The sequence below is a fragment of the Erinaceus europaeus genome, chromosome 2 (genome assembly GCF_950295315.1).
Source record: "Erinaceus europaeus chromosome 2, mEriEur2.1, whole genome shotgun sequence".
Lineage (NCBI taxonomy): Eukaryota > Metazoa > Chordata > Mammalia > Eulipotyphla > Erinaceidae > Erinaceus > Erinaceus europaeus.
The window spans coordinates 111730998-111739321 of record NC_080163.1 but is presented as its reverse complement, the minus strand read 5'-3'; the positions used below and the strand labels follow the sequence as shown (position 1 = coordinate 111739321).

Sequence of the window (8324 nt, the reverse complement as noted above, 5' to 3'; positions counted from 1 at the left end):
GATTCTCAACCATGAGGTTCTGAGTTTGATCCCTGGCAGCACATGTACCAGAGTGATGCCTGGTCCTTTCTCTCCTCCTATCTTTCTCATGAATAAATAAATTCTTAAAAAAAAAATCACCTCCATGAGTAGATAACATTGCTCCCACCAGTGAGTCTCCCATCTATTACCACTTAAGGTGCAAATATTTTAGGGGAGGGGGCTGGGAGGTGAGGTACATTGTATGAAGTGCAAGGACCCACACAAGGATCTGGGTTTGAGCCCCTGCTCCCCACTTGAAGTGGGGGGAAGCTTTGCAAGAGATGAAGCAGGTTTGCAGGTATCTACTTTCTCTTTCCCTCTGTCTCCCCCATCCCCCTCAATTTCTCTTTGTCCTATTCAATAAAGAGGGGAAAAAATGGCCTTCAAGAGCAGTGGATTTGTAGTGTCGGCACTGAACCACAGCAGTAACTCTGGAGGTAATAAATAAATAAATAAATAATAAAATAATAAAAAGAAAGCAAATGTTTCAGGTAAGTCCAAATAGAAAGTAATGTACATTCTGGTAAGAATGCCTCCTCATGCTCTGCTAAGAAACCTAGGGACTGTTTAAGTCCTTGAGGGGAAGAAAGCACAAAAAAGGAACAAAAAACCCAACCAAACAAACAAACAAAAAAAACCTAATTGACAGTTTTTCCTAACCATTCACTGAGTTTCTGTTCTTTGTTGAGGTTGTGGGTATTCCTGCCCTTTCAAATGAGCTGTAGGTCTCTTTGGCTAAAAGTGGCATGTCCAGAGTGTCCCTGAGCTCCTTGAGCTCACATGTTCTTGGTAAGTGAATTTCAGCAAATTAGAAGGTTAAGTTGGGCTTCTTAGAAAGTACTGATATGGGAGTCCAGCAGTAGTGCAGCAGGTTAAGCACAGGTGGCACAAAGCACTAGGACCAGCATAAAGATCCCAGTTCAAGCCTCCGGCTCCCTGTTCGAGCCCTGGCTCCCCACCTGCAGGGGAGTCGCTTCACAAGCAGTGAAGCAGGTCTGCAGGTGTCTATCTTTCTCTCCTCCTCTCTATCCTCCCCTCCTCTTTTCATTTATCTCTGTCTTATCCAACAACAATGACAGTAATAACTACAACAATAAAACAAGGGCAACAAAAGGGAATAAATAAATAAATATTAAAAAATTAAAATCATTTAAAAAAGAAAATATTTACTTACAGAGACATCCTCCTCCCTGTACAGATAAATAATTGAGTTGAGGCAGTTATGAGAGTCCTGGCTTTCCAAATAATACCTTAGCAAATAGTGAGCAGCTCTTCTCTCTGTCTCTCTCTCTTTTTTACTTATTTATTTTATTATTTATTTTTTCCCATCACTCCTGCCACCAAAGGTCTGTGTCCCCATGCCCACCCCCATAGATAACCACTATAGATCTCCCACAGTCTTGAAAATAGGTTGACATCTTGTTTTCTCCACATTTGTATATTCAACTGTCTATAGTCTGTGTACGAGTGAAACCATTCTGTAGTTATCCTTCACCTCCTTACTTGCTTCACTGAGCATAATCTCTCTAAAAGATAACTCATCTCTCTAAACTTGTCCCCTCTCCCCTTCCTCTCTTTAGGTCCTTCACCTGCTACCTTTCTGCCCTTTCTCCTTTGTGACTGCAAAATTGCACATAAAATAACAGACTAGCCATGTTATATATTCCACCTCTTTCAATTAGCCCTGGAACCTTCACTCTTCTGTGTAGTTCTCTTCTGTCCTCCTCTGCTCTCCATCATTAGAGTCAGTCCCCTTGGCACCAGGGAGGGGGGCTTTCTACCCACCATGTGCCCAGGACTCAGCATACAGAAGGTGTTCAGTAGTGGAGATCAAATGAATGAATGAATGAGCTAAGAATAACCCAGGATCTTTGGGAAAGGGGTCCTCCCAAGATCTAAGGCAGCTTCACAGAAGAGGAGAAGGAGGGTTTGAGTTCCAGCAGAGGAATACTGAGGATTGAGTACTGAGGATATGTGGATTAATATATATACATATATGTATATATTATCAGTATTTTTTGACTATCACAAAAGTTTAACAAAACTCAGCAAGAAAATGTACATAACCTAATTTTTATATTAAAGTGAAAAGATGCAGTGGGGGGGCATGTTGAATAGTCTTCTTGTTGAACAGTCATTGTGTTCATACTCGTTCCAAGGCTTCTAACTTGATGATACTATTTCTACGTATTACCACCATTCCAGTATTGTTCTGTTGCCCACTAGTTGCCATCTCCATACATTCATCTATCACAAGATTCATTAACAGGTCAATATTCGCAATATTCCTTGGGCAAGTCTACCTCCATTTAATTTCAACGACAACTTCTTGTCCATAATTTTTTTTCAATTCAGGAGGATGAACCTTGCTCATGGTGTCTACTCTGAGAGTTCAAAAACACTTTCCAGACCTATATATTATTTTTTAAAGATTTTATTTGTTTATTCATGAAGGAGAGAGAGAGAGAGAGAGAGAGAGTATCAGATATCACTCTTGTACATGCACTACCAGGAACTGAACTTGGGACCTCATGCTTGAGAGTTCAACCGTTAATCCACTGTGCCACCTCCCAGACTACTGTGTACTTTATTATAATAAAATAAAGAGATTGATAGATATGTAGATTGACCAAAGCACTGATCAACTCTGGCTTATGGTGGTACTGGGGATTGAATCTGGGAGCTCAGAGCCTCAGGAATGAGTCTTTTGCATAACTGCTATGCTATTTCCCTGGCTTCTAGGATTATGTGGGTGTGTGATGACAATGCAGCTGCCTTCAGGAGCCAGAAGAGAAGTTTGAGAAGACCAGGTCAGACTAAAGGTCTAAAGAGACATGGGTCCCCTGGCCGTAGCCCAAGGGGCTCTCCTGACTAAAGTCAGTGTGACCCAGGCCTGACTCAACCTGGGCCTAGAAAGAGTCTTTTTTTTTTTCCCCCCAAGAGCATTACTCTTCAAGGGAGCAGGTCTGGAGACCCAGATGGCCCTACAGTGTCTGGGCCACAGCAGGGAGATACACCCAGATGCTTCTCAGGAGGGGTCTCATGAAAAGGCACTACTCACACCAAAAACCATTAGCCTCTGAGCCCAAAGCTGGAGGAGACCCCCCTCATTCCAGGGGAGGGCTACTTCTGTAGTCAGGAGGATGGAGCAGAGACACCCCTTCTCTATATCCACTGCAGAGGTGGGGGAAGTGGGTCATGCCTGTAGCTCATTTCTGGGAAGTAAAGAAAGTAGCTGTCCCTGGAGTTGGGTGGTAGCGCAGCAGGTTAAGTGCACGTGGCACAAAGTGTAAGGACTGACATAAGGATCCTGGTTCAAGCCCCTGGCTCCCCACCTGCAGGGTAGTCGCTTCACAGGCTGTAAAGCAGGTCTGCAGATGTCTGTCTTTCTCTCCCCCCTCTGTCTTCCCCTCCTCTCCCCATTTCTCTCTGTTCTGCCCAACAATGACAACATCAATAACAACAACAATAATAACTGCAACAACAATAAAAAAAAAAAACAAGGGCAACAAAAGGGAAAATAAATAAAAAAAAAAAAAAAGAAAGTAGCTGTCTCTGGGCACCAATTTGTACCAACCACTCAGACAGCAGCATCTCCATTCTCTCCACATCCAGGAGGAAGCTGGATCTCTAGCACATCCCTTACACACACTCCACATACACATAAGTTCATTTCATGACTGGAGGAAGGGGAGGGGTGGCTAGAAACTTGGTGGAGAAAGTGGGATTTAATCCAGGCCTGAGGGAATGCCTGCTCCCCAAAGGTCTAGTACTGGCAGCTTCTGTTCAGTGAGGCCTTTCTCTAGCTCCCATAGCACTTCCTCTGAACTTCCTTGCCATTTTCCTCATCTCCTGGCTTCTCCTCCCTGGCTCCACAGGTCTGGGCGACAGCCTCCTACCCCTTTATCTTGTCTCCCTGTTTCCACTGCTATCAGCCAGCCACTATCTAGTGCAACCCGCCAGGCTGGGCTAGGCAGGAAACTGGCCTGGGACTCTCCTCTCTCCTCTCCATCCTCTTCCTTCTATAGAGACAAAAGCAAAAACAGCCTGTTAACAGATCTGCCAGTTGCCTTGGCTCCTTGACTTCCATTTCCCACTCTCATTAGCTCACAGGCTCCATTTCCACCCTAGGCGGCCTGTCCTCAGGACCATGGCTGTCCCCTGAAGTTTCTCTTATCCTTCCTGAGATCAGCTGGGCCTGGATGGCCGGCAGTCTGGCTGTCTGCGGGGCTGGGCAGGACAGCTCTCTGGCCTTCCTCATTCTCGGATGCCTGGGACTCTGATAATATAATGGGAGGGTGTTTTCTTTTTGGTCAGAGAGCATCGTGCTCACATTTATTATGTCGCCATCCATTCTGTCATGTGCAGTGCACTTCCTTCTCTGCACTGGAGCCCCTGGGATGAGCTCAATGACACCTCAGCCCTCCAGTGATATGGTTTGTGTATGGGGGTATGGGGAGCTGGGTCTGGACTGAGTTAGAGTGCTCAGTTGAATGCACAGGAGGGAAGCTCCATTGTAGTCCAGAGTCTGTGCTCCTTGAAATGTGGTTCTGAAGCCCCTGAATGAACCCACCAGATGGAGTGCACAATTTACCATGTGTGAGGGCCCAGTTTCCAGCCCCAGGCTCCACATAGGAACATCCTGTAGTATGCCAGAGAAATTTTCATAAATGGTCGAACAGAGCTGTGGTGTCTCTCCTTCCCTCTTTCTGAAATTAAAAGGAGGAAAAAAAAAGTCTGTTGGGAGCAGTGGATTTGCACAGATGAAACCCTGACACAAAACAAAAAGGGAAACAAACCAAACAAAAAGCACATAGAGCTGGACTGCTGAAGTTGCAAAGTTCAGGCTTCCACACTGATGCTTCAATTCAGAAGTGGGTTTCTCATTCAACAGCTTTAAAGCACTAGTGATTAACACACTAGTGATGATATCAGTCATGCATCTTTTTGTAATTATTATTGCTACTGCAAGAAGGTTGTCCAAGAAGACACCAGAGAAGAGTGGTTTAGGAAGTGACTTGTAGTGTCTTCCTTCCTCTTTTTCTTTCTTTCCTTCTTTCCTCCCTTCCTTCCTTCTGTCTTTCCACCCTTCCTTCCTTCCTTCCTTCGAACTGGGATCCTTAGGCCGATCATTGCACTTTGCGCCACATGCATGTGCTTAACCCACTGCACTACTGCCTGACTCCCCTACATTTCCATTCTTTTTTAGATTTTTTAAAATATTTATTTATTTTCCCTTTTGTTGCCCTTGTTGTTTAACACTGTTGTGGTTATTGATGTCATTGTTGTTGGATAGGACACAGAGAAATAAAGAGAGGAGGGGAAGACAGAGAGGTGGAGAGAAAGACAGACACCTGCAGACCTGCTTCACCACCTGTGAAGTGACTCCCCTGCAGGTGGGGAGCCCAGGGCTCAAACTGGGATCCTTATGCTGGTCCTTTCTCTTTGCACCATGTGTGCTTAACCCGCTGCGCCACCGCCTGAAGCCCTACATTTCCATTCTTATGCTACCATCACCACTAACCATCCATCTCCAGAACATTCTCATTTTCTCAAACTGAAAGTGTGAATATATCAAATACAAATTTCCATCCCTAACCCCCACTGCCCACTCACCCCACACCCCGCACTCCCCCAACTGCCACCCCGGCCTTTGGCACCCTTTCTATTCTCTAACTCTTAGGAATCCAGTAGCTGTGTGTTCCGTGTAGGTGTAATGATGAAGCATTTGTTATTTGGGTATTGCCTTGCTACACACAGAAGAATGTCCTCAAGGGTCATCCAGCTTGAAGCAGGTGTCAGAACCTCCTTTTTTAAAAAAAAAAAAAAAAGTCAAATAATATTCTCTTGAAAGAAAGGATCTCATTTTTCCCCTTCCATTCACCACTTTTAGCTATAGTTGTGATGCTTCTATGAGAGAGCACAAGTGTGCAAATATCTAATTTGGTCTCTCTTTCCAATTCTTTTGTGCATACATCCAGAGGTAGGATTTGGATCAAATGGTCATTTTGTATTTAATTTTGGCAGGGAATGCATTCTCCACTCTGTTTTCTACTTCTTTTGGCATGCCCAGTAGCACTGCATAGGTTCTAACTTCTCTACATCCTTGACCATAGTTGCAGGCACATATCAGCCTCATGGTGAGAAGTTCTTTCTTCTTTCTTCTTTTTCTTTCTTTTTTTTTTTAATTTCTTTATTGGGGGGATTAATGGTTTACAGTCGACAGTTAAATACAATAGTTTATACATGCATAGCATTTCCATATAACAATACAAACCCCACTAGGTCCTCCTCTGCCATCGTGTTCCAGGATCTGAACCTGCCCACCCCCCATCCCTGACCCCCCCACCCCAGAGTCTTTTACTTTGGTACAATATCTTTCTTGAGTGCAAATACTCTTGTGTCCTTAGGACTCTCCAGGCCTGGGAATCACCCAGCTTAAGTCTACCATCTCCCTTGCTGGGTGTCCCTTCAACATCTCTGAGTGATCCTTGCCCTGTTCATGTCTGCTAGCCCTGTCCAACACAACCCTACAGGGCACCCACCCCAGGGACTTGCAGTTCCTAGCTAACAGTGGGGAGGTATCTTCTGTGAAGTGGGCACTGACGCCAGCTGGACAGGGGTAGACTGCTCCCTTTCTCTAGGATGGTGAGTTATTGGAGGCCAGGCTAGCTTGCAGAGGAGGTAAATCATCCCTGGGTTCAGCCAGGAGCCCTTTGCCCCCTGGGGGAGCATTACTCATACCGGCACCCGCGGGACCAGGCTCTGTGTCAGGGGGAAGTGAGCTCCTATACCCTCGCTCAGTAACTCATTCATCATCCCTATTAGAATTTCAGCTCTCCAGATAGACATGGGCCAGCTGGCCATGTCTGATCTCCTGAGCATGCCCATGGTTTTTTCTGGAGGTGTAAGGGGAACCGCAGAGGATCGAGGGACCTGGTCCCTTAACCTCAGATACTGGGACTCTGCTGGGACTTCCCTGCAAGTCATTCAGTTCTTCTCTTGATGGACCCTGTGAGACAGAAGGACCCAAGTCCAGTGTCCCCCGGGGCTTCAGTGGTAGTGTAGGGAACAGCAAGATGCCATGTGTGACATATGCCACCACCTCCTCCTGGCTGTAGCTGCGCCACCCGAGGCCAGCACCTGAGCATTCTCAGACTCCCTATTTCTTGCACAAGTGCTACAAACCTCTGCCTTGATTCTCTATGTCTCAATTTCCTTGTCTGTAGAATGGAAGAATTTGATAGGACAGCTTCCCTAGCTTCTTCCTGCTGAGATGTTGAGTAACAGCATCTTAGAGAGTGCAATGAAAACTGGACACACATGGAAATCAGCTGGTGCTGAGGTCTGCATGGCTGTGATCTGCCCTGTGGAATGTTTGCATACTGTGAAGAGAGGCAGGAACTTTCCTGTGAACAAACATACCTAGGTGCTGTTTTCACAAAGCTGGATGGTGTGAATGTGGGTTGCACCTGTGTAGAGGTTCCTGGGTTCCTGCTGGCAGGTGCAGATTTGATTATGTCAACACCATAAAACCAGTGACACCCTTTAGCACATCTCATGAACACATGTGGCAAGTTGGCTGGGTGGTTGGGGAACCCCAGAGGATAGCTTTGACTATGACTATAAGCTGCTGACCTCACTACAAATTCTGGATGGCTGGTTTCCAAATGTGAACTCTAAGGTCCTAAGTTTCTTTCTTTTTTTCTTATTTTTATTTTATTTATAAAAAGGAAATATTGACAAAACCATAGGATAAGAGGGGTACAACCCCACACAATTCCCACCACCAGAACTCCGTATCCCCTCCCCTCCCTTGACAGCTTTCCTATTCTTTAACCCTATGGGAGTATGGACCCAAGGTCATTGTGGGATGCAGAAGGTGGAAGGTCTGGCTTCTGAAATTGCTTCCCCGCTGAACATGGGCATTGACAGGTCCATCATACTCCCAGTCTGCCTCTCTCTTTCCCTAGTGGGGTGGGGTTCTGGGGAAGCGGAGCTCCAGGACACCTTGATGGGGTTGTCTGTCCAGGGAAGTCTGGTCAGCATCATGCTAGCATCTGGAACCTGGTGGCTGAAAAGAGAGTTAACATATAAAGCCAAACAAGTTGTTGACTAATCAGGTCTTAATTTTCTAATGGATTGAAGTAGCACAAAGATTGAGAATAATGTTGAGAATAGGATTATATAATCCTTTCAAAATACATCATTACATAATAATATTGCTGCGTGTGTAGAGAGTCATATAATTTTCTTCTAAAAATCAAGTAATTATCAAGAAAAAAAAGTAGCACAAATCTATC

At 45.2% G+C, this 8324-nt stretch overlaps 1 pseudogene; it reads right to left on the bottom strand.

Moving 5' to 3' along the window:
- Positions 1-2164: 2164 nt before the first annotated feature.
- LOC107522226 (small nuclear ribonucleoprotein G-like) lies at positions 2165-2395 on the bottom strand (annotated as a pseudogene).
- Positions 2396-8324: the final 5929 nt, after the last annotated feature.